Raw genomic sequence first — 6850 nt, 5'->3', positions numbered from 1 at the left:
AGCAGTAAAGAACCCATGAACTCCAACAGGTTTAACATGTTGTCAAGGCTGAAAATACAATCCTTGTAACAGACTGGGGCTGCTTTTCTAGGAGGAGTCTAGCCAAGATAGAGATGAAGAATTCATACATTGAAGTCTTTAGGGTTAGCAATCCATGGAGTAAATACAAATACAAAATGGTTACCGTCTCCTGGCTCTCCTTTCTACGTCTGCACTGATCATGGGGGTGTGGCTGAAACTGAGGCAGAGAATCACATGGGGTTCAAACTGTCTAAAACATTAATGTAGTTCTTGATTCTATTTAAGGCCCTTTTCTCCTCTGGCCTAGACTCTTGGTATAGCCATCTAGTTGGTCTTCCTGGCTCCAGTCTTTCCCCTCTCCAATTCATCCTTTATACAACTGTCCAGGTGATAAAAATATGAACTCTTCTGCTTGGTATTTAACGCCCTTCATAATATGGCTCCAGCCTGCCTTCCCAGGCTTATTGTATATCACCATCCTTCACCTACTGTATGATTCAGCCAAACCAGCCTGCTTGCTGTTCCCCATACATAACGATCCATTTCCCATATCTATGCCTTTACACCGGTTGTCCACCATGCCTGGCATGTACTCCACCTTCATTTTTGCTGCGTAGAATACCTACCTGAGAGAAATGATCTTCTCATTGTTAACCAATCAGATTTGATTGCCACCCACATGAATACCCACTCTTCCAAGGGCATATAAGCATTGAGTGGGTTCCATGAGGAGTCTTTGGTATTTGAGACTGCCACTGTCCCCTTTTATTAATTATCCACTAGTATAATTAATAAACTGATTAATTATCCAGGAACTATGTCGCTCAAACTTTTAAAAAATTTTTAAAATTTATTTTTTATTTTTTTGCAGGGCAATGAGGGTTAAGTGACTTGCCCAGGGTCACACAGCTAGTTAAGTGTCAAGTGTCTGAGGCTGGATTTGAACTCAGGTCCTCCTGAATCCAAGGCCAGTGCTTTATCCACTGCACCACCTAGCTGCCCCCTCGCTCAAACTTTTTATATGTCACATAGCTATGTTCCAAGCTTAATTGTCACTGTCTAACAAAGGTTGTCCTGGTTTCCTCAGCTTTTAGTGCCCTCTCTCCCTGAAATTATTTTGTGTATATGTTTTACTTAAACATGCCTCATAACTTTGTTTTCCTCCCCCTCAACCCCCCTCCCCCCACCAGTGGCCTATTCTGGACCCTCCACTCTTCTGTGCTCTCTCTGTTGGTGACCTTATCAGCTCCCATAGATTTATTTATTCTCTATACATTTCCCAAAAATCTACATATCTAACCCCAGTCACTCCTCCAGAGGTTCAGTCCCTCATTAGGCATCCATTGAATATCTCAAATTGGAGATCCCTTAGTCATTTCAAATAACATGTCCATAACAGAACTCATTATCTTTTTAAAAATTTTTTTCAGAATTCATTATCTTTGCCCCACTCCCACACCCCCACACTCTCCTCCCCCAATCTACCTTTATTCCAAACTTCCCTATTTCTGTCAAAAGCACCACCATTATTTCAATCTCCCAGGTTCATAACCTTGGCATTGTCTTTGATTCCTCTCTCTTTCTCATCCTTCATAGGCACTCAGTTGCCAAATCTTTACATTTCTAATTCCATAACATCTCTTATATCCAACCTCCTCTTTACTCACACAGCCATAACCTTAATTCAAGTCCTCGCCACTTTTTGTGTAGAATATTGCAATGACCTTAGTTGGTCTTTCTTCCTCAAGTCTCTCCTCTCTTCCTGTTGTCTTTTACACAGTTAACAACATGATTTTCCTTAAGTGCAGATCCAAATATGTCACTCCTCAACTAAGAAAGCTCCAGTGGCCCTTTATTACCTATAAGATAAAGTATCAGCTCCTTTGGTTGACTTTTTAAAACCTTCAGAGTTTGGCCCCAACCTATCTTTCTAGCCTCATTCTATATAACTCATCTTCCCAAACTATATGATCTTTTCTTTATTCCTCATACTTGATGTTCTACTTCACCTCTACTTTTGTACTTTCCCCATGCAATGGCAGCAAGATGGTGTGGTGGATAGATATCCATCTCTCTGAGCTCAAATATGGCCTCACGCACTTACTAGCTATGTGACCCTGGGGAAGTCACTTCATCCTATTTGCCTCAGTATTCTTGTCTGTAAAATGAGCTGGAGAAGGAAATGACAAACTATCTAGTATCTTTGCCAAGAAAACACAAAAGGGTTACAAAGAGTTGAACATGACTGAAACAACTTAACAACAACAACATTCCAATAATATACTCCCTCCTCACCACTGTCTCATAGAACTCCTTTTTTTCTTTTAAGACACAGCTCAAGTACCACCTTTCCTGATTTACCCAACAGCAAGTGCATTTCCTCTTTAACTTTTAAGTGCATTTTGTTTATTTATTTTTATTCTGTATATACTTATATGTGCACTCATCTTTTCTGTTAGAATGCCATTTCCTTGAGAGTATAGATTGTTTCATTTTTTGTATTTGTATTTCCACTGCCTAGCACACTGCCTGGCACACAGGTACTTCAGAAATTATTGTTAATTGATTGATTTTGTATTTACTTATCTACGTTTCTATGTTCTTGTTAGCTTTCACCAATAGAATGTAACCAGAAAAGCAAAGTTGATTTTGTTATTTATCTTTATATCCCCAATGACTAGCATAGTGCCAAACACTTAGAAGATGTTAATAATGGCTTGTGGAATGAATTGAATAGATGAATCCTTATCCAATAACAAATAGTGGGTCTTGCCATTCTCATTACAGATGAAACCTGAAGACAAAAGGAAATAGCAGTGAGATGGTAAAATGACACATAATTACTCCTTGCAGAGGCAAATAAAGGACTTGGTAGAGTTTTTAAAATTACTTAGCCAAAAGCAACAAAAAATCTTCATTCCATGGTATAGCTGGCTATATGTATCACAGTGTTCATAAGAAATATTTACCAAAGAATAGCCCCATGAAAATATGTGCCAACTTATGTGTGCAGCTGATATATCAACATCTATTGCAGGGAAATTATTTTTGTTTGTTTGGTTTTTCTGTTTGTGTGTGTGTTTTTGTTTTTGTTTTTGTAGGGAAATGAGGGTTAAGTGACTTGCCCAGGGTCACACAGCTAGTAAGTGTCAAGTGTTTGAGGCTGGATTTGAACTCAGGTCCTCCTGAATCCAGGGCTGGTGCTTTATCCACTGTGCCACCTAGCTGCCCCTGGTTCTTTCTTCTTACTGAATCTCAGCAAATTCTATTAGATGACAAACAAAAGAAGGGTTTAGAGTCATGGGACATTATTCACATATGAGGTGTCACAGTGGAGGGTCCAAGGCAAGGATAGCATGGGAGCATTGAGGTCTGGGGGGAGAAAATGATGAATGAGTAATATCCCTGAAGAAATGGCTTGGGGACAATTTTGCAGTACTTCACAGCTTTGACTAGGATCAGTCTCAAAAAGTAAGAGATCTAGGGGGGTAGCTAGGTGGAGCAGTGGATAGAGCACTGGCCCTGGATTCAGGAGGACCTGAGTTTAAATTGGGCCTCAGACACTTGATTCTTACTAGCTGTGTGACCCTGGGGAAGGCACTTAAGCCTCATTGCCTTGCAAAAAAAAAATAAGAGATCTAACATTGTCTAATGGATCCACATTAATAACTGACTGAGAAGCAGCCCAGTACTGTCCATAAGAGAAATGGTCTCAGAGTCAGGAAGATCTGGGTAGAAATCCAGCCTCTAACATCTCCTGGTTGTTTGATCCTAGGCAACCTCTTAATGTGTCCCAGTAACTCCCTCTAAGACTATAAGTTGCACTATAGGCGTATTGGTAGAGAAAGTTCCTTACCAGGAGCTCCCTACGCTCATAAAACCACAGATATGGAAATGAAACAAATCAAACGGCCTTGACATTTATGTAGCATTTGACACACATTGTCTGATTTGAGCCCCATAGCATCTCTGAGAGGGAGGTACTACAGGGAAAGTAGAAGGGAATAAACATTTATATAGCACCTACTATGTGCCAAGCCCTGGGCTAAGCACTTTACAGTAAGTTATTATTCCCATTTTGCAATGGAAGAAAGAAGCAGATGGCTTGTTTGCATGGGTTCTGGTTAATGGATAATGTTTTTTCATTTTCCCAATGGAGTGAAGCAGGACTGTGTGCTTGCTCCCATGCTTTTTTAGCATGTTTTCAGCTATGTTGTTGGATGCCTTCAATGAAGACAAAAAAGGCATCAAGGACAGCTACCACACTGATGGTAAATTATTTAACTTGAAAAGTCTATTTTGCAAGGCAGAATTCCAGTAACCCAAAAGAAATGTGAGATGTGCAAATGTAGAGATATCTCCATTCCAAATGTTCATATGGACTATTTGTGCCAGACCTGTTGTTAGAGCCCTCTGGGCCTGTATTAGTCTGATCAGCCACAGTTGGGCACACTGTATGCTGACCCCAACATAGTGATGTCATTTTGGTCCTATTCAAGTATGAAAGATAACAACCAAATATCATCTCTATTTCACAGATGATGGAACTAAGTAAGGTTCAGAGCTTTTAATTGGCCCATGGTCACATGGCTGGAAGTATTTTTTAAAATACTAAATAATATTTTTCCAATTACATATAAAGACAATTTTAGCATTCTTTTTTTGGGTAAAATTCACCTTTATTTTTACTTATTACACAGACTCTTTGTGTACCCCTCCCAATATAACCTGCCACATATTCAAGACAATACCCTATAATGCCATTTTGTATAATATTTTTATATCTGGACAAGTTCTTTGTCCTTTTATTTTGTTTTATTTGTTGTATTAAAATAGAATGCAGAGAATACCATATTTACAATGACCCAAATAGAATGATGCATCTTGCTATTGATCATATATAACCTAAAAACCAGGAAAAGCAGGTGTAAAAGAGATCACTGGCAATTCATGGACACAAACTCTGCTTGGGATAAATCTGGCCTCTCAGAAAAGGAGGCTGTATGAAAGCACCTTCACATAGAACACTACTGTGTCATACAATTTAACATTAATTTTTATTTTTTCACTTAACAGTATTTTATTTTTCCCAATTGTATGTAAAGATAGTTTTCAACATCCAGTTTTATAATATTTTGAGTTCCAAATTTTTCTCCCTCTCCTTTCCCTCACCATTCCCTAAGACAGCAAACAATCTGATATAGTTAACATTCATTTTTTTAAAAATGAGTTCCAAATTTCCCATTTCCTCCCTCATCTCCCCCTCCCTGAGACAGGAAGCAATTTGATATAGGTTATACATGTGCAGTAATGCAAAGCCTATTTCCATATTAGTCATTTTGTATAAAGAAACTTTTGTTTTGTTTTGTTTTTTGTTTTTATGGGGCAATGGGGGTTAAGTGACTTGCCCAAGGTCATCACACAGCTAGTAAGTGTCAAGTGTCTGAGGCCAGATTTGAACTCAGGTACTCCTGAATCCAGGGCTAGTGCTTCATCCACTGTGCCACCTAGCTGCCCTGTACAAAGAAACTTGAACAAAAAAGAAAGTGAAAAACAATATGTTTCAGTCTGTACTCAGATGGAATTAATTCTTCCTCTGGAAGAGTATAGCATTTTTCATCATGAGTCCTTTAGAATTGTCTTAGATCATTATATTGCTGAGAATAGCTAAGTCACTCACAGCTGATGTTTGTGCGATGTTGCTGTTACTTAGTTTTGCTCACTTTACTTTGCATCAGTTCGGGTAAGCTTTTCCAGGATTTTCTGAAATCAGCCTGCTCATAATTTTTATAGCACAATAGTATTCCATTTCAATCATATACCACAACTTGTTCAGCCATTCCCCAATTGGTGGTTATCCTATCAATTTCCAATTCTTAGCCACCACAAAAAGAGCTGCTACAAATGGTTTTGTACAAATAGGTCCTTTCCCTTCTTTTTTATCTCTATGGGATACAGACCTACTGGGGGTACTGCTGGATCAAAAGATATACATAGATTCATAATGGCTGGTAAATATTAAGATATAGGCTGTGAAAAAAAAAGATGTAGGCTGTGGACCCAGGCTTTTTTGACTCAAAAGTGGGCTACCTACTATTGCACAAACTGACCCGTGGCTTTATTCAAAATGGTTAACCTTAATTCTGAATTTTCCAGGTCCATTGGATAAATGATAAAATTCCCTTTAACTTTCATTACTAGGGCCTAAACACAGTGACAGACCTATGGAGGAAAAATGAGAACAAGTGGGAGACTGGAAGGGATCACAGGCCAGTAGAACATCGATGAGAGTTTCTTAACAAATTTATTATAAGTTTAAAAAGAAAATAAAGCTCTCTATAATAGAGAACCACAGTTTTATGAACCATCCTCTCCTTTTGTTCCACAATGTCTGTGGAACATCATTTTATTGGGCATTTCTTAAGTTTCGCATAAATAAATGAATGAATGAAATTTAAGAAATAGAGGGGGAGTCTTTCAGTCAGGAAGGGAAGCAGTCTGTACATGGACTATAAAACTAAAACAAGTGTTGGAGAATGTAGGAAAGAAAAAGAATATAGACATGGTTAGGGGCAGATGGATCTGACCCAATGAAGCTCTAGAGCAAACTACATCAAAATTCAGAACAAGCAGTCAAGAAAAAACCAGCATGAAAAAGGAGGCCTTGTGGTGTCATGGGAAGAGAGAGTCAGAACAGACCTGGGCTTCAATTCTAAGTTGCTGAATCTCAATTTCCTCATCTGTAAATTGAGGATAACACTTTACCCCCTCATAAAACTGCTATGGGGATGGATCAATCAATCAACAAGCATCTATTAAGTACCTACTA

The sequence above is a fragment of the Dromiciops gliroides genome, chromosome X, assembly GCF_019393635.1.
Source record: "Dromiciops gliroides isolate mDroGli1 chromosome X, mDroGli1.pri, whole genome shotgun sequence".
Lineage (NCBI taxonomy): Eukaryota > Metazoa > Chordata > Mammalia > Microbiotheria > Microbiotheriidae > Dromiciops > Dromiciops gliroides.
The sequence above is the reverse complement of the archived record's forward strand: the minus strand, read 5'-3'. Positions refer to the sequence as shown.